We start from the raw sequence: 21,956 nt of genomic DNA on the forward strand, positions 1-21,956 counted from the left end.
AGGTTAGGTTTATCCGTGGAGAGAAATGCTTACGGAAAAGACCACGGTCACCTCAGGTTTTTTTTTTTTAAAGGTACATGAAAGTAAGTACCTTCTCTCTTTTTGTCTCTTTTTGTTACAAGTCTATGCTTAAAATGGTGTCGTCTTTCATTCTTACCATTCTTGCCACATTTACCCATTTTTTATTGAAACTTTCATTCGACAACACTTTCCTCTCTATCCTCATCCTCCTTTTCAAGTGGTACTTGAAAAAGTTGACGAGGGACTGACCAGAGAGGAAAGTGTTTGTTTGTAGACCTTTCAAACGCGTCCACCACACACATTCTTTTGCCATAGCTATCAGTGTTACAAAAACCGTTTTTCCTTCCCGTTTAAAGGAAGGTGGCGGAACAATATTCACGATAGACTCGGCTGATAAGTGGACTCGTCCCACACGCGACAACATCCGTTCGACGAAGGTCCACAGCTCTGAAATATCTGGACACTGCACGAGTGCGTGCAGAACGGTTTTGTCGCTCTGACCGCATCTCGGGCAGGTCGGTCCGGTGGTTTTCGAACCGTGTCTGTAGATCTTCTCTCGAACTGGTAGTGCGTCTCGATAGCATTGCCAAGCCAGGGATCTCTGGAAATTATCCACAGGCCCCGGCCCGAACGTCGTCTTGAAAAGGCGGGTTAAGAATTTCTCGTCGACACCCAGGTTTTCCCCGAGAGTGTCGTCAGACCTCCCCTCCACTAGTCCTCTATAGAACGCATTGGTCGTTTGGAAGTTGCACAAGTTTGATCCCAGACGGCAGAGCTGTTGTAGAGCTTGGCGACACTCGCGGTGCCAATCGCCCAGTTTCGGTCTCTTCTTGATCCATGTTTGCAGTTCGGTGAGTGAGAGGAGCTGCGGGAAGGCGTGCCTCACAAACGGCGCCCACATCTGTTCACCGTCGTCAATGACGTTCCAGAGATGCCGCAGTCTCAGCGCATGTCTGCGCATCATTAACCACGGCATCCCTAGTCCTCCATGTAACGGTTGTTGACAGCAAATGGATCACCTCACCATCGGAACGCCACCCTTCCACAGAAAGCGGAAAAGTATGCGTTCTAGTTTCGTGATGGTGGCATCGGTACAAGGCACGACAGTCAGGCGGTAATCGATGACTGATGCGATATACACATTAGCCACCTCCACCCGGCCTTTTAGAGATAACTTTCTCTCAGCCCATGTTTGGCTGAGTTTGATCACTCTACTGGTAATCTCGTCCCAGTTCTTATCCATTTGGAGGTCTGGACTGAACCAGACCCCGAGCAGTTTAACCGGTCCGTCCGTCCAGCGTCCCACTACGGAGTCGCTGTTGGACTGTTTGGGCTTGCTTCTGCAGGTGCCGAGTAACAAACCCACTGACTTTTCCGGGTTAATTTTTGCTCCTGTCACCGTTTCGTATTCTTTAAGTGTCTCGCCTAGCATCTCGACGTGCTTTTCGCTCGACACTATGACGGTGACATCGTCCGCATATGCAGACACGCTCGTCCCGCAACCCAGCTCTCGTGGGATACCCCTCAGTGTCGCCAGCTTCCGCAGTAGTGGTTCGAGCGTCAATACATACAGAAGCGCCGACAGGGGACATCCCTGACGGACCGAACGCGTGATGTCGAACGGTTTTGACAGGTGACCGTTTACCCGAATTACCGATCGGATGCCGCTATAAAAGGCAGCGATCCAACCGCGGAAGACGGGACCAGAGCCAGCTGCCCTGAGGACGGCCGCCAGGTATCGATTGTCGACCCTATCGAAGGCTTTAGATTGATCTAAATTGATCAGCGCCCCACCCATGCCAGGATCATTAACTACCCTGTCCATGATGTAGCGCATGAGGTGGAGGTTGTCATGGATGCTTCTGCCCGGCACGGCGCATGTTTGAGTCTTGTCGAACAGTTTATCGATGACAAGCGCCAACCTCTCGGCTTTTACTTTGGCCAAAATTTTCAAATCTGCGTTGAGCAGAGTGATGGGCCTGAACTTATCTATAAAATTCCCCTTGTTTCGGTCTTTCTTCAGCAATGTCACTGCACCAGGCTCACGAAACCGGGAATTCTCCCGTTTTGTTGCCAGTTGCAGTAGACTGATGCCAAGAGGTCGCCAAACAAGTCTCGCATTTGACAATACAGCTCGTAGGGTAGACCATCCAATCCAGTCGACTTATCTCTCGCGCAGCCCGCCATAGCAGCCCTTACTTCAGCAGCTGTGATGGGACCCTCACAACACTCTGCCTCTCCCGCCGAGAGCCGCGGCAGGCCGGTCAGGTAGGCACTGAAGTCCATCCTGCGTTCCGACCCACCGCTCGCACCGAACAGTCGAGCAAAGTGCTGTTGAAAGGCCCCACACATCCTTTCGGGTTCGAGCAAACTACATCCCTGTTCATCGATTAGAGACCGAATGGTGGCTCTGTTACCGCGTTGCGCCTCCGCCACCCGGGCTTCTCGCGCAGCTTCGATCCCTTCGTTCCTTAAGGCACGCATTTTAGCTCTGACGACGCAACCTTCGTGTTTGGTGTTGAGGTGTTGGTCGAGCGCCATCCTCGCCGCCAAAACGTTGGTTTCGCTACCAGTTGTAAGTGCCTCTCCTAGTTTCTTAACTAAGTTTCCCTCTACTCTATTTCGATCTATCGCTAGTTCTTTACTCAACATAATAGATTCCGATTTAATTGCCATTTTCAGGGCAAACCATCAGCGGTTGTTAACGATGGCTCCTGCTAACGCCCTCTTAATTAATTCGCTAATCCGGTTCCTGTTAACCGGCCGCGCTAAGAGCGAAGCGTTCAGTTTCCAGTAACCGGGACCCTGCCTATGTGTCTTATCTAAGTCGAGCGTACATGTCACAAACTTGTGATCTGTGTAGCTGACTATTTTAAATTGTGGACATCCTACACTATCTCTATCCGCTGTCCTACATAGAACTCTATCTAGATACGATCTCGAAGAACCGACGCGGTTTGTCCAAGTCCACGTTGGCAGGTTCGGATGGTCGAGTCGGAACCTGTCAGACAAATGGAAACGTCTGAGCAGGTATTTGAGGCACTTACATCCCGTTCTACTCCTATCCACTCCCACATAGTCTATATGCGTGTCCAAGGTAGCGTTCCAGTCCCCTACTAACAGTAAAGGTCGTGACGTTGCCAGGAAAACCTCTAGACATCTAAAGAAATCCGCCCGACCCGTTAAGGACGATGCATACACTGCCATCAGACGGAAAGCACACCCGTTTGTGCCATCGACGTCCAAGACAACCAGCCTACCCTCTGGGTCTAGGAATATTGGCGTTACTTTTAGGTTCAGACTCTTCAGAAAAAGCACCGCGGTACCACCACCACCCATGTTTGGGAGACAGGGAGAAAAATAAATGTCGAAATGTCCGCCAAACATGGACTTGAGGGCCCGCGGGTTACTGAGTCTGGTTTCATTGATAGCTATGATTTCTATGTTCTGTGACTTGATGTCATTTAGAAGGTAACCTTGCTTCCAAGCTGACGCCAAGCCACGTACATTTACACAACCTAATTTAAGCATAGTTGAAGTCGAAATTTGTGTTTCATACACGACAGTAAAAGAGACAAGAGAGAAGGTTACTTACTCGTTTCGAAAGTTTTAGCTTCCTCTTCTTTTGAAGTATCTTGGATGAGGTTTTTGAAGAGGTTCTTTGATAAATATTTTTGGAACCCCCCGACCGCATTCGGAAAGAGGGTTTTGAGTGTGTGGTGCTGCGTTTGTGTGATGTGAACTATTTTGGTGTGTTTCGGTGGTGTAGTGCGTGGATGATTGTTAAGCTTATAATTATCTTCATAAATGTTTGTTTGAGATATGATGTAGTCCATTAGTCTTGTGTTTTTTCTGTCTATCGCTGATAGCATTGTGTGCGTTATCATAGCATATCATATCATGTCATATCATTTCATATTATATCATATCAGTTTAATGGAAGATACTACACCACAACTGAAGTTATATAGATAGATATACCGATAAATGGATAGTCACACAGTTAGACATATATATATATATATATATATATATATATGTGTGTGTGTGTGTGTGTATGTGTGTGTGTGTGTATGTGTGTGTGTATGTTTGTATGTGTGTGTTTGTGTGTGTCTGTGTGTGTGTGTGCGCGCGTGTGTGTATAATTATATCTATATCATATATATCATAATAATAATATTAAGGATAAAATTCCAAATTTAGAGGTAAAAACTCTATTAAATTCAATTTATTAAAAATTAAAATTAAATTAAGTTACAAAGTATAAAATATATATATGTGACAGTGGATGTTCATCGATGAGTTCATGAACCTTGGTTCTTTTCCCTAAAACTATATATATATATATATATATATATATATATATATATATATATATATATATATAGAGAGAGAGAGAGAGAGAGAGAGAGAGAGAGAGAGAGAGAGAGAGAGAGAGAGAGAGAGCGAGAGAGAGCGAGAAAGAGAGAGAGAGATATAGAAAGATATTTTTTTCATTCATTGTTTAATTTCAGTCTAAGCTGTTTAGTTTCTCTACGGTTCGTGTGATTACACCTGTTCCATATCTAAGGTGTGAAACCGCCCAATTGTTGATAACATCAATCTTATTCCGTCTGTATAATTTCGACTTACAGATCAGACTCAGTCTGTGCAATACTCCACCTTAAATTTATCTCTCATTTCTTTCTCCATCAATTTATCCATTTCCGATATCACTAATCACTTATAGCCCTGCTCTTTTATCTGCTCCATAACGTCCCCCGACGCTATTGCTCTTCTTATTCTAGTATTTGACATGTAAGGACTTTTCTTGCCATCGCTTTATCATGACATTTTATATTTCATGTTTCATAGACTTGAGTTACCTAACAACTTTTGCTTTTACTTGTTTTGTTTTTGTTCTTTTTTATGGCTTTCAGATATTTGACCTCAGCTTTGCGCTTTTCCGGCTTCGTTAAACACAGAAAACAGTTTTTCTGTTGTTTCGTAGATAATTTGTATAAGTTTTCCTTGATTCTGAATTCGATATTATTTTAGCCCTTTGGTTGATATTTTCTATTAATTTTCTAGTTGTAAAAGGTTCGACTGAAAAGTTTATTAGCTGACCGAGATGCTCTCGTGGAATGTGATTGAATGAGCTTTATATTTCAACATAGTCCCCTTTGCGTTCCACACATTTTCTTCTATTGGTTTTGCAGTGCTTGAATCTCATTAATGGAGAAGCTTTCATCCTGTAGATAAAAAAGAAGTACTATAGATAAAACAATACATTTGACGTCTTCATGAATGCGATACTAGCTTGCAGCTTAGTGTTTAGGTGGGGAAATCGTGAGAATAGGGAGAGGTATCACCCAGTTTAGAGCCACAGTGATGCACAGCAACCATTGAAACCATCGACTTGTGTGCTGGAGAATTAACAACACCACTTCCGTCAGTTTTCTTGGACGCTTAGTCTTCATAGCCCTTCGTAACTGCCGCCGAAATTTGATATAATATTCTTCATTGATGGTGTGGCATTTTTGAAGATAGTCAATATACACAATGCCTTTTGCATCCCAAATAGCTGATGCCATTATCTGCCCCGCAGACGAAACCCTCTTAGCCTTCTTTGGAGCAGGTGAGGAGGGGATATTTCAACTGCATTGGCTTTTCCTTTACCTTTGGCTGAAATTGGTGAACCAAGCACTCGTCCTAGGTTAGGAAACATTCAAAGAAAGCAGCTAGATCGGCTTCAAATATTTTTCCGTGATATGATCAGCCTGCTTCACTTTTGATGAGGTATCAGAAGATATAGCACTTATCGAGCAGAAACGTTCGTTTAGCCAAGTTCATTGAGCAGAATATTCTCAACTCTCTCACAGGCTATTTCATTTATAATCAATCGTCTGGAATCCTTCAATGTGTGTTGAACACAATCAATGTTTTCCTCGGCGGTGGCATTTGTAGGAAGTACTGATTTTGGGTCATCATCAAAACTCACCATTCACCTCATAAATTCAGCTCCCACTTTTGTATTGTTGATAAAGCCGGAGAATCGTCTCGTAATGAAGCAGTCCTGTCAGCATGAATTTCCTTGGGGGCTAAATCCTTTTTCTGCAAGTACTTGATAACACCACGACACCAAGTTTCACCCATTTCCAAGCGAAGACGCTACTAGTTATGTTGAAGTCTTTTTGAACAGCCATATGTCAGTTTGCCTGGAAAGAAACAATGCAGGTATTGATAAGAGGCAATGAAATTAATGCAAGCAAAATTTCACAGCTCTAGCAACACTACTTTATTGGCAGCCTATGAACTTTTAAGCCCACCTTCGCATAAGGCGTCTATTGCCTTCAGTTTATTTATATAACATTTCTATGTCTAATTTCTTTCGTTTTCTTGTCCAATTTTACTTGCACATTTAGAATCCAGTCAAGAATATTTTAATTGTAACTTATAACTTGGACAACTAATGTCATAATCTTTATTAATTTAGTTTCGCATTTAGTGCTGTTTTAAGATTTGATATAATTGGTTGATAATACTTGTTAGCTTTTCTTTCACTTTTGCGTGTTGTTGCCTATCTACTTCATTGATTCCGAATGTTTTGTATGTCTGGCTTTCATGTTGTTCTCTTATTTAATTTTCTATATATAATATGTCATTGTTGTTCTGAATTTGTTCACCTATCGCCCAAGTTATAACATATTGATTTCTCTCATAGATCCGTGTATTGTCTGTAGTATGCAGCTTGAAATTTGTAATCCACGATATACAAGAGATGATTGTTTGCTTAACCTTAAAAATTTTATCTACAACAAGTTGTTGTCATCATGTCGGTTAAATGCGTCATTACCTGACAAGAAATGAGGAGTGAGTGGTTTATTTTTCTGCCATTCACCCATTACATGGTTTATATATTCTAATATTATCGGTGGTACCTTACTCATGGATGGTATTTCCAGGGCCAACTTCGGTTTCTGATTTCAGTAGACTTTGCGATTAAAATGTGATTTCAGTAGACTTGGCAGTTACGATGGATTTTCCTTCTGTGATTCAGGTGGTGCCGTTGGCTTCATCATCCTCCCACTAATCTTCTCTACCAGCACATTATGCTTCACTGTTAAATATTTTAAACAAAATGCGGGAGTCATCTGGTATCCTTGTACCTTCCAATCGTTTCATTTTTGCCGTACCTGGGCTAATTCTTTCGTTGATATGAGTATTCAAAGTTATGCAGGTACTGTGTGTGTCATTTTGTTTAATCTCTACAATTGTAGTTCCTTCTCAGCCGACACTCTTTCTTTGATCTTTTTTTTTTAACTACCTGCACTACTTGTGCTACATTGACCTCTATTTTATATTTTACTAAGTTATAGATATAAATGTTTGGGATTGAATTTAGATTGCTTGTATTGTTCAAGGAGTCATTTGAATGTTCATATGGACGAATTATTTGCGATTTGGCGATGATCTCTTGCGTTAGGCGCTTGTTATTTTATGTTTCATTGCAGGTACATCTCATTTTGTTATATTGTATTTCCGTAGTATTTCACTCCCTTTCTCGTTGATTAATCGTCATGTCTTTTTAATGATTTCAGAAAGGACTGACACATTCTTTCTCTTAATGTTTATCATTTTCTGAATATTTCCTTCGTAAGGATTTTGATTTTTCTCAATATTTGCTATGTAAGTGAATCCTAAGGAGTATTCACTTCTCTTCGTGATCTCCGAGGTGGCTGCATACATTATTTATTTAGCCATGAAATATTGATGTTTGCTTCGTTGCTATGCCATCATTAGCTACTACTATTCTTGTTATTAGTGCTATTATTGTAGTTGTCGTTGCTATTTTTGTTGTTGATTTTGTCGTTTGGTTTATAAAATAATCGTGTGGCTCACGTGGGTTTCTTTACTCTCTTTAATTTTTGTTAGAACTTTAAATAAAGAACCGTACTTCCTCGAGTGAAGAAGGATTCCACTAAACTGTGACGTAAAGAGCACAGAGTTTTTATATTTATTTCTGTGGTCTGTGTATTTTTTTCTCGTTGGAAATATGATGACGCTCGTGCCAGTAACTGACTGAATGAGGAGGTAGAAGTAAATTCTTACAGCGCTACGAGATTCGCGCGAGAGCATAACCATGACAGCAGCAACAGAAATTAGAACAATTACCATAAGAATGGCTTCGCCAAATCTTTTAGCTACACAAGCAACGACCATACCACGATGGGAATAGTAACAAAAACAGACATCAACGACCACACAGAAGCGAAAACAAAGATAAGAACAACAGTAATGAGAGCAACAACAAGCGCAGCAAGAGCAGTGACATCATTGTCATCGTCATCATCATCATCATCATCATCATCATCATCATCATCATCATTATCATGATCATTAGCAGCAGCTACAACAAGAGCAGCCATAGTAGCGAGAACAAGAAGATGCGATGATATCGAAAAAGTAAGCAGAGATGTGGTGCTGCTGTTTCGAAAGGTCTGGGGATCGAAGCATGGTCCATCCTCTAAGACTCTGACGGTAAGATAGTAGTTCTTGACATGGACAATACCGAACTCTTCTAGTGTACATGTAGACACATTATCATGAATTCTGCAACTGGAGCAGAATGGCCCGATTTCTTTAGTCAGATTTTCCTTTAAATGTCTCTTTAATGCTTGTGGACGACTGAAATAGCACTTGTATAGATCGCATGTCTCTAGTTGAGTGGAAAATTGAGTGTAAAAGACTCATAAAACCACTCAGTCATTTCAAACTGGCTGACAAGCAGCGACAGATCCGAAATGTACAAATGTAGACATAGGCAAAAATCGTCCGTTTATCTCGATCGTTGCTACATAGATTATGATAGCTTTGATGTATGCTGTCTTCAGTTAAAGGTTGTGGGCAATAAGGTCCTCACGTAAAAGAGCAGCATAATAAACAACATACTAGAGATGAAATTATTGCGAATAATACTAACACTAAACGGCAACTGATATTTAATAAATATATAGACAAAAATATAGCGGAATACAAGAACACATACAACACAACATACATACAACACACGAAATTTATTGAAAATACACAATAAATTTCATTGCAAATATTAGTGTTATTGACTTAACGACTTCATTAAATACACTGGGCATAAAGAAGTCACTCCCTCCGAGCGGTTTAACATTATTTACAACAACGTGGAATGAAAATGTTATATACTGGACGAAACAATTAAAACTTATATAGGCAGACATTCACAGACAACCTATGTGTACACTATTATATATATATATATATATATAAAGGGTATTATTACAGAAAAATAATATCGCCACACAGTGGACTTCTCAAAATAACCACATTTATGTGGTTATTTTGAGAAGTCGACTGTGTGGCGTTATTATTTTTCTGTAATAATGCCCTTTATATAAATATAAACGAATGATTATATTCTTGGGAATAGAAAATTCCCGTATGATTTTTTTTTACAAACTGGCTTCTTGATAAAATTCTTGTAAAAGTGTTTTATCCTGTTTTGAATTTACTTATATATATATATATATATATATATATATATATATATATACATATATATATATATATATGTATATATATATGTATATACATATGCATTTGCGTATGTATGCCATTTTCTATCTATCTATCTATCTATCTATCTATCTATCTATGCATATGTGTGTGCATGCATATGTGTGTGTGCTCGCGTGTGTGCACGCGTGAGCCTGTGTGTGCCTGTACGTATAATTACATTGTAACGAGAAACCAATTCACAATTGCAGGATACACATTAGCGATTCGCTAAATTATCCATAGATTTCCATGGCTTAGACGTATATACTGAGAATCATCGTCCACCAGGATCAGCTCATTCGGGCTGTTCGTACTAAAGAGACTACGGAGAAAGCCGAAACTGACCGATCAGTCTGGGAATATCTTGACCGCTGCTTTCTAAGTGATTATGGTATCTGTCAATACATATATATAAAATTATGCGTTTTTATTGCAGCATTAGATTGTTTACCTCTTGTTTTTGGCTATGTAGGTCTTTATAACACCCTTAGTCTTATACTTAATGACGGTTATATATTTTATCCTATCCATGCTATATTATGAACATTATCCTGCGTTTGAGAATAAAATTATTTCCTCATATATATATATATATATATATATATATATATATATATATATATATATATATATATATATATATATATATATATATATATATATATATATATATCTTATATAAAGATGCAAGCGTATATATCTATAATTTGCATATATTTTTATATTGTTTTAATTGCTTCAGTTATTTGACTGCGGCCATGTTCGAGCCCGACAAGATCGCCGCCAGGACTTATTCTTGAATCCTAAAACTTATTCTATTGGTATATGTTACCGAACGGCCAAATTAGAGGGCGTAAGCACACCAACACCGGTTTTGAAGTGGTGATGCGGGATGTGTGGAAAACACAGACACAAAGACTCTCTCACGCGCGCACAAACACACACACACACATATACAACAGGTTTCTTTGAGCTTCCGTTTACAAATTTAACTCACAAAGCTTTGGTATGCCCGAGACTATAGCAGAAGGCAGTTGCCTAAGGTGCCACGAAGTGGGACTGAACCAGGGACTATGTGATTGGAAAGCAAGCTTCTTACCACTCAGCCACGCCTGCGCCTATATATATTATGCATTAAAAAATTTACAGGATTCATGAGAATCAGTTCGGTAAATGCGCTATCGTGTACAATGCATAATGACACGTACGTATACATAAAGAAAACGCATTTGTACTTCAGTTATGTATACATTCATAAGTGGTTGACTGAATACACCACGAGTCAACAATGTCACGTATAGGTACACTCACTGCATCTGTTGCTCCGCCTTCTAGGATTCTAGATCCAAACGTATTGTACGTTCCGAATTAGGTGAAGGATAAACAATGACAACAGATAGATTAGGGTCAACTACAACTGTCTCAGACGTGTTTTTTTTTTATGAAAAGAAGTGTTACATCATTAAAAAAAAATGAAACATCTTCATCAGGTGAATACAGGTAAAAATTAACAAATAGAATTTCATAATAACAAAGTCATAGCGCCATATGACTACCAACTCAAGTTCAGTCAGTGAGTTTTGGTGCGTGGAGTGATAGGGCAATATGTGCTTGTCTTCGAGGAGTTCTAATTGCTGATTCGTACTGATGAAATTGTAACTTTCTTTTATGTGCATAATGTAACACTTTTGTTAATCAATAAAAACTCGTTTGAAACAACTGTAGTAAACCACAATCTATCTTCAGTTATTGCTTATATTATGTGTGTGTATGCCTCTGTGTGTGTGTGTGTGTGTGTGTGTGTGTGTGTGTGTGTCCGTGCGTGCGTGTGTGTGTGTTTATTATATGTTATATTTTAATATTCCACTTAAGCTTTGCGTGACTGATAATCAGATGTAGACCTCAATATCCATATGCTTCACAACGAAGTGTTAGGCGAGTATAGAGCGGTAATAAGAATATAAGATGTCAAAGGAAAAAAAACGATTATATTATGAACTTCATTAGTAAAAGCAGCTGTAAGTTAACGATGTTCATTACACAATCGTGTTTTTACTTCGTCATCGCATTTTATTATTTTGTGTGCGTGTGTGTTTGTCTGCGTGTATGTTTATCTGCGTCTGTGTTTGAGTGTTTGTATGTATATACATATAAACGTGCATATATACGCTAATGAGTAGGTATGTATATGCGTACATACAAAAATCATTCACAAAAATACAGATGGAAGGAAACAACATGCAGATTAATTTATGCTGAAATAGTCAGTCATTTATTAAATCATCGTTATTTAAAACAACGTTAAACGTCGCAAATATAATCACATGCGCAAAGTGTTCGCGAATATATATATATATATATATATATATATATATATATATATATATATATATATATATATATATATATATATATATATATATATATATATATATATGAAGTTTGAAAACGCTACTATATAAGAAAAATTTTAATTTTGTGAGAGATGTTACATGTTTCGGTTCTTCTTGAAAAAGCGAACTTATTAAAAAAATATATTTTAAAAGTTAAGTGTAATAAAAGAAAAGTTCATAATTATTTCTTACTAGTTTCAACAAAGTCCCCGTGGTACCGTTTTATGAGTGGGAAGATAATGGCTGACTCGTGCGTGGACTAGAATCGTTGGCTGTAGTAATGAAAGTGGTCGTTAGCTGTAATCGCAAAAGTAGCAGAGACCGTTGGTCGTAGTAGTAGTGCCCGTGGTGATAGTGGTGGTTGGAGTTGTAGTAGTAGTTCATTGTTTATAGTAGTAGTAGTAGCAGCAGCAGCAGCAGAAGCAGCAGCAGCAGTAGTAGTAGTAGTAGTAGTAGTAGTAGTAGTAGTAGTAGTAGTAGTAGTGGAAGTGACCGTTGACTGTAATAGCAGCAGTAGCAGAGACCGTGATTTGCAGTAGTAGTAGTGATCGTGATGGTAGTGGTGGCTGGAGTCATAGAATTCTTTTTTTTATCAATTTGGATAACCAATATATAGTTGTAATGTTCCTGGCCCACGGTGTTTAAACTTGGTCCGAATTTTCTAATTAAATGAAGTTCTTTGTAATGACGTTGAGTGAAAGATGCGCTGTTGCTGAATTGGTAAACTCGGGAAGTTGCAAATTTTGGTTTTTATTCGATGCACATCTGTCTATGTGGCCGCTGACAGCTATTTTCCTATATTCAGGATTCTTAATTTAGGATTTATGTACTGCCATCCATTTTCGTAGGCTGTTTCTTTTTTTGTATTGCCAATATATTGCCTATTGCACCTTGTGTATGTTATCACGTAAATTAAGATTCCCAATGCACAGTGAAGTTTGTTCTGATGGAAAATGATGGCCTTGTTCTAATATGCATTCCGAACCTTCTAATAAGATGACACAGATCCCGCAGTTTGACTTTCCACAATTCTTAACGGTTGAATTTGTGGTTGTTATTGGGTACAGTTTAGCCTGGGTTAAAATCTTCTTTAAAGATTTTGGTTGCCGTTTACTTTTTATGATGGTGTACGTTTGGAAAATTCGGTTCATCTTTGGGTCTCACTTGAGTAGAGCTCTGCTCTGGAATATGCTGTTGAAGGCCTCATTGTTTATATTGATACGAATGTCAGCATCTTTTGCTCTACTTCCATGCATGCATGAGCTAAGCACCTGCATATTATGAATCATATGTATTATAAACTTTTTATAACGATACGCAAGCTAAAATTGTACAAGCTAAAATTGTAACGTATTCAGTTTTTAGTTTCTATATTAAGTGAAGTTTTATACGACACACGGTTAAGCAGACTTCTCCGCCTACATATTTATAAACACATACTTGTTTTATCATTATGTTTTAATTCTTTTGCGCCGTACCTCTAACTTAAATTCTTTCTATTTTCATTACTTCCTACAGGTAACTACGTGCGTTACAAATGGATATACGCATTCGTAAGCAAGCATATTTATTATTGCTTCAAATGATTAGTCGACCTCATGAATAGCTTTTAGTAGAAAACTGTACAAATTTAAACAAACCAACACCGGTTATCAGACGGAAGAAGGGCAAATATACAAACGTGCACCGCAAAAACATAGATATATACCCCCTCTCTCTTTCTTTCTCTCTCTTTCACACATAAACACACACACGCGCAATCACATACACACACACACACACACATTACGCACAAGCATTCACGCATTTTTCACAAACACATAGATATGGATGTGTTTGTGTATTATCAATACGCAATGGAATTCCTTTCGCAAGGTATTTGGCACCACGGCACTATTGTTGGAGACTGTTCCCAAAGATGTAGAACAAAGTTAGAGTGCCAAAGCCCATTTAGTGCGAATCTAACTTCTTCATCACAAGACATACATGTGCCAACATTTGAATATATGAGTTTCAGGATACATATTCGTGCATGCAGCTGCATAACTGAGTATATGGTTCAGAGTCAAACTATTTATCTACATTTCATTATACATATACATACATTGGTGCGCGCGCACTCGCCCACATGCAGATAAGTGTACACACATGCGTTTATATATATATATATATATATATATATATATATATATATATATATATATATATATATATATATATATATATATATATATATATATATATATATATATATATATATATATAGGCACAAGTTCACACACGTATATTCATACATAACTATGTACTATTCTCATATTAAAAGCATATAAAATTTATATAATCTATTAAGTAGTATTTTCTGTGTATTTTCCTTCGGTATTTTTGTAAACCATAAAGAAAAGTGAACACACAATTTTGACTATAAAGATTACTTTTACATTCACATAATCTCGCATCGCTATATCTGAAAATTTGTTCCTATTATGTTATCAATTTTAAAGTCGTTTTACATTTTAGATCGCATTTTTATATTTTTCAAATAAATTTATGCATCATATCATGCATTGTATTTTGTGATTCGTTGTTATTACATATTTTATACGATGCATATAGTGTACAAGCTGAAACATCTTAATATTCATATATATATATATATATATATATATATATATATATATATATATATATATATATATATATATATATATATATATATATATATATATATCATAATAATAGGAATACATGAATATATTCACAAACACTGCAAGTATCATATATGAAATATATTTCACATGGAAATTATAGCCTGTTACATTGCATTCGCCATACATATATATAATATTGACTAGTTCATTTTATACCTTTTAGACGTGCGTGTATACTTACATAATTTTTAGCTATATAGGCCTGGATTTAGTAAAAGAAAAGCGTAGGTTAGAATGTACGCATCAACCCAAACAAACATATATCATGCTTGTGAGATTTAACACATGTGTGCGTGCATGTGACTATATATATATATATATATATATATATATATATATATATATATATATATATATATATATATATATATATAAGAGGTAAATATCTACATACAGCTGGATATATATATATATATATATATATATAAATTATGTTTTAGATGATTCGAACATAATAACAATATAGCTATAATGCAATACGCTATCATTTTAGGCAAGATGTGTTAAACACGAACAGTCCTTTCTGAGCTCCCCTATAGGCTGGCCCAGTGGAAGAGTTTCCTGCAGATCAATACTTGTAATTATACTTGAAACTGGGTTTCTTATTACTGCGAAGAAACCATCACATACTATGAGTCCTATTTAAAGATATCTGCAGTTAATGAGTTTATACATCATTGACTGGAGACTGCGCTAGTACCACCCCTCTTATGTCTGGTACTCGATAAAAGGAACTGCAGTCGGTGAAAGTATTCTATAGTTTATTAAATCAAACTTTGTGACAGATTCTTGACAGTGTCAGTTACGTTCATTCCGTAGCATTAAGAACACATGACCTCAGCTGACCAATATATGCTAATATATAGAATCCTTAAAGAAGTTCTCTCTAGATATTTACTTTCCTGCTGATATCTTATGAGATGAGTCTATCTTAAGCACCCACGATATATGTAACTCGTACCAATGTATTGAGTGTACATGTTTTTCGTTCATCCTCTCGTACACACACACACACACACACACACACACACACACACATATTATGATTGACCGTTGACTGAACACTATTCAATTTTTTTTCACCGTGTTTTTCTCCTTGTCTCCGTATTCTTTCTGTTGAAGACCGTAGCTCGAAACGTCAAAGACGTTCCGTATTCCCGAGCGTCATACTAATACATCCTCTTGTTATTTACACCACCTGTCCTCGTCTGTTGTTTTTTTTCGTACATTCTTTCATATATATATATATATATATATATATATATATATATATATATATATATATATATATATATATATACATATATATATATATATTTTGCCTGTACACAGGCAAAATATATATAATACATGAATATGTGTGTATATATGTGTTGTTGACGAGTGTAATTGCGTACTGAAGTTTATGCATGTATACAGGAATGCGTATGTTTAAATATGTGTATATGAATTTCAAATATGTATGTCATATTTTCATTATGAGAGAGTTCTGCTGTGCTATACGTCATCATGAGCTTGTTTAATGAACTAAATATAGATGTGGTAGCAATATATGCTTCTTTATGTGCTTATTTTTACCCTATGCATCGGTGATCATCGTATCGTCGACCATGAACTTGAAGATATGAACGAAGGGGTGCGAAATTCTTCCTGGCTTTGGATTAAAGAAAACACATGAGGATCAGTTAATTATAATTTTATTCGACATAATCCCTTCTTAGATTCACACACTTAGTGCAGCGGATTTTTAGTTTTTCTAAGCCACGGAAGTGAATTCTGAAGGTTGTTCGTTCAACCAGACCTCTCACGATACCCTTAAAGTGGGGAACTTTTCAGCACCCACTCATGGGTTTTCGTACCATTCTGAGTCATCATAACCGTATCATTTAATCGATATTATCTTTAATTTTCAACGTTATCGAAGTCAACCCGTATTGTCTTAATATACAGTTCGTCAAGATATATATGCATGTGTGTGTGTGTGTGTGTGTGTGTATGTGTGTGTGCGTGCGTATGTGTGTGTGTGTGTGTGTATATGCAATGAAGATATCATAAAGAAGAATGGAGAGTTATAGATCTTCGAAATGTGTTTATAACAGGTATCATACAATTCACAATAGATTATAGTCCAACACAAGTTTCTTCTGCAAACATATCCTCATGCTATTTGAGTAGCATTGATGTACATTTAGTTGGTTCATTTCCAGTACATATTCATCCTGGATAGGCATTCCTATGCGGGTGGGTGTAGTAAGCCGACTACTTCAGTGTTAGAATGTTCTTCGCAAATTATATTCTATTTGTGGGATCATAATTTTTTAGGTTATATAATATTAGGGATTTTTTTGAAATATGATAGAATAAATGTGTTAGAATTTAAGAGAATAGCATATTTTATATACTTATAAAAAAGGAAAGTTAAGTTAATTAGGTCAGAATACATTCACTTCACTTACTACTCATAATGATGATGAGATCATGGCATATTAGGTAAATAGATATAAGACAAATCGAGAGAAACAGGAAATAAATAGAAAATAATATAAACACGATGATTTATGTGAAATTGTTTAAATCTAACAAGAGTAAATCAATGATTATTTGACTAGGTTACTTATGTGCACGCTCTATCTACGTGATATCATATTAAAAATTATTGTTTGGATAGTACCTTTCAAAATGCATTCGCGCATTTCATTGCTAATTCGTTTCCGTGATTTAGAGATAAAGATATGAAAGTTTTCTTCGAAGCACAGATTACTCTGGTAGTTTCCAATAGTATGTGGTGAAGCTCTGCTAGTAATTGCCCATTTTATATCATATTTATTGTTCCTAACTTTAAAGACTCGATGAATCTATTCAAAGTGGTCCACTTCATTTTACCTATATGTAAATGAAGTAAGGTGGTTACACAATCTCTGCTTGAAATTCGTAGAACCTGATGCTACGTAATTTCTGTAAATGCCATCAACAATTACTATGTATTTATAATCTGCTTTTGTAAGACATTCACCTCGAAGCGACATAATTAGATCCCACAGTTACAGTGATGCTTATTAATATTAATCCTATTGTTGCTACTGACAGAAGTATTAGGCACTTCGTCTATATTTTTACTTATTACCCAATGGATATTATTAGTTTAGCTATATATTAAATTGAATGGATTATATTCTTCGCCTGGTTCCCTTAATTGAAATGCGTGGTTTGCACCCAGTTGTCTCCTTTACACTATCATGTGAATATTATTTAAATTTATACTGCAGGGAGGCTTTAGCGGAGATGGATTTGGGATTGCTATTTTCTGATTCAGCCATTCTTATTGTACATAATTTAATATTGTTTATATATTTTATATCGGTTATCATTGTCTTACGTCTATATTTTCTTCACACATTGTTTTTCCATGAAATGTTTCCTCTTAATCACAATATGCTGCTCGGGATGCATGATTATACCCATTCTATTTTTATTTTCTTTGTTATTCATACAGACCATCCAACTTTTTCCCACAAAATGAAATTTGTGCTAATTTTCATAAGCTTTGGAATTTTGCTTTTAGCTGTAAGAATAATAAGAAAGTACGTAATTCTGCTTATACGTTATGAATCGTATCAGCAGTGTATCTTTTTGTATGTATGCTTACGTATATAAGCATATACATATATACATTGATAGATAAATACACACACACACACACACACACACACATGGGGAAGCATACATATATATGTGTGTACATACAGAGAAAGATAGAGTGGGAGAGAGAGATAGATAGAGAGAGAGAGAAAATAAAAAGCAGCAAAACAAATTTCTCATATACTTTATAATTGAATAAAGATATAAAGCATCATATTTTATATAATTACGTAATTGAAATACATAATTAATTTAAAAGTGATGTTTTAGACATCTCTGCAAGAAAATAGTATGAAAAATTATAATCAAGAAACAGGTACAGATTGAATACAAATGAGACAGATAGAAAAATGTCAGGATTTAATGTATGGTATTAACGTATTGTAGTTTACATATGTGTTATCATTAAGACCGTGGTTACATTTTCCGTGGCTATAACGAAACCCATACACACAAAGATATACGCATACATATTCGCAGACACACATGTATAATATACTCAGCAGATGAATTGGAAAGTGTAATCCAGGAGTTTACTTCATTGCAAGCTGATACAGATAGTGGTTATCTGAAAGGAATATCAAAGAATGAAGATATTTTCCTTCATCATACAACTGACACTCCGTAAGTTTCGATGACAAGAATTCCAGTTGATCCTATAAGCGGAACTGCATGCTCGTGTAATTAATGTGCAAGTGGCTCAGTGCTCCACAGATACGCTTAGGCGTAATGTAGTACTCACGGAGATAAAGCGTGACACAAAATGCCACAAGTCTGGCCTTTTGAAATGCAGGTACTGCTAGGTTCTTTTGTAATTTGAGAGGACTGGAGCAACGTCAAATAAAGTGCATTACTCAGGATCACAAAGCGCCACCGAGAATCGAACTTACGGCCATACGAACGAAAACTGAATCCCATAAACACTAACTCACCAGTCTTTACTGTTTTATATGTATGTCATTATTCAGTTTTATTTCGAGATTTCTTGCCAATAGAGAAAGAGTTGGTTTCTAACATATATCCAGGGCCCCTTTATTACAATTTCAACATGAACAGGGTATTTTTGTTTGTTTCAATGTGTGTATGTATGTAAGTATATCTGTATGTATGCATGTATGTATGCCTGTATGTATGTATGCATGTATGTATGTATGTATATATTTATGTATGTGCAGATTTGTATATTTTATAGATGTATTCTCATCCATATAGTTGCATATCTACACATGCTGATATATATTTAAATGATAAACTTCTAGAACATTTTACAGTTCCAGTGATGGTTTGGATCAGTAGACTTCGAATTAGCTCTCTCCTTTCTGATTTGAGAAGCCTAATTTCTCAAGACTGGTATTTAGGCGGTGTGTTACATATCCCAGGGCCTCAATAATTACAGATATAAAGCTGAATTTGTAATCTTGATAAATTGCAGATTTTTCAATAGTTCAGCATAGGTGCTCTCTTTTTTACTGATCTTCAACTTTATGTTAACATCCGCTGGGCACCTACTTTCCACAACTCTGCACAGTTTCTCTTCTCTATCCCAAATCATTTTATCATGTCTGCTGTGCTTACATTTTATTGAGGTCTTCACTGGTACATTCCACCACTATTCCTTTTTATTTTGAGTGTCTATGGCTTCTACCACATTTTGGCTTCTTATTTCTTTGTCCTCGGGATTATCCTTCCGACGGGTTTCATTATAGAGTGTCCTAGTTACAGCGACACGTTTCATCGGTAGATAATACCGTAATGACATTTTCGGACAACTGCTTATGACGTGAGTGATATCTTCAGAGTGAACTTCACGAAGTCTGAATCGGTTGTCACATTTTACGGCTTTACCTGTATGTGTATCTCTTTTATGTATCAGGTACTTGGTTGATATTTCCTGTTCCTGGATTACAAACGCATACCCTTCAAAGTGGGAGGTAGTAATCCGGCTATTGGTCCATAATAAACTGCTTTGATGATCGATGTTACTATCTTCACGGAGCTTTCTTGCAACATAACCTTGCGTAGTCTTCTGCTCATATAGGCTCGTCTTTTCATCTGATACGTCGTGTGACTTCTTTCGGCATGTATTCTAGTTTATCAGACAAAGAGTGTTGCTGAAAGAGCAGCCTTCCAAGTCTTATGATATAATCAGCCACATGTATGCAAATTTGGTCAAGATATGCACTTCGACAGTTAGTGGTTAAAAGATGTTGGCGATGGGAAATGATGTGACATTTAAAAACATTTTGGGTCTTCCTCCTTGTTTTCGTTTCAGGCAGAGGCGGTCTACATCACTGTTTATGGGGAAATTATGCGTACTTGTTGGTATTTTTCGAGTTTTCACATCAATTGCTCGGATCTCATCAAGCGTCCAATCAAGCAGCCCAAATGTTGGTATGAGTACTGGCATTGCAAACACACTGTAAGATATATTTTCATCCACCCCTAGATACCTATAACATTCCTTGTCAGATAGAGGGGAAACAGTCAAATCATTAATGGATATGTTACTAGTCTGTATGTATGTATGCATATATACAGGCTTGTATGTTCTGTTTTACGTAAATATTCTCATGCACACATTTGCATATGTAGACATGCTTATATATACTTAAATGATTTAGGTCTGGGACGTTTTACAGATATTTACAGTTCCAATAATGAATTGGATCTGTAAACTTCGAATTGATTTTCGAATCCCTGGTGTTGAGAAGCCTAATATCTCAAGATTGGTATTTAGGCAGTGTGTTACGAATCCGAGTGTCCCACTAATTACAGGTGTAAAGCTAAATTTGTAATCTGGATAGAGTAACTGCAAATTTCTCAATAGTTCAGCGTAGGTATTTTCTTTATCGGTGATCTTTAACATGTTGATAACATCCGCTGGGCAAATGATATGTATGTATGTATGTATGTATGTATGTATGTATGTATGTTCGTATGTATGTATGTATGTATGTTAGTATGTATGTATGTATGCATACATGTATGTTTATGTATGTATATTGTTTAACTATAAATTACTAGAATTCGCCAGAGACGGACACATCTAACCAAAAACGATATGTTCAAATGTCATGTTTTTTTTTATTTCATTCACTCATTTTTTTATTACTTTACAGATAAATGGCCCGCATCGAAAAGTTGATAACCCAATCATATTTAGGTATGACAAAGGATTTTTTGTTTTTGGTGGGATTCATATATGGAGAACTGCAATAAAAGAAGGGCTCTAAGGGAGAGAGATGAAAAGGAGAGAGTAACCATTAGTGAGTGGATTTATGATTATTGAAAATAGAGAGAATTTATTACATAACAGATTTGGTGAGAGGTTGCAAATTAAAACAGGGGTTTGGAAGCTATCACTTAAAAGTTGTAAACGGACAGAAACATGTAAGTTATTCTGTCTATCATAAAAAAATACTAGGGTTGTAATAAGGAAAGAAATTACAAAAATTAAAAAATAATTTAATCTTTTATTTGGATGATTCCACAATTAGAACATAATTAAAATCTATAAACTTAAAATTCGTTGTTTCTCTAAAGAATTTAGCTTTTTCCCGATACCTACAGATTTTCAAATAAACTCCCAATAATCTAGAATTATTGTAAAAGCTGGAAGAAC

The sequence above is a fragment of the Octopus bimaculoides genome, chromosome 7 (assembly GCF_046866305.1).
Source record: "Octopus bimaculoides isolate indiv1 chromosome 7, ASM4686630v1, whole genome shotgun sequence".
NCBI classification, from domain to species: Eukaryota; Metazoa; Mollusca; class Cephalopoda; order Octopoda; family Octopodidae; genus Octopus; species Octopus bimaculoides.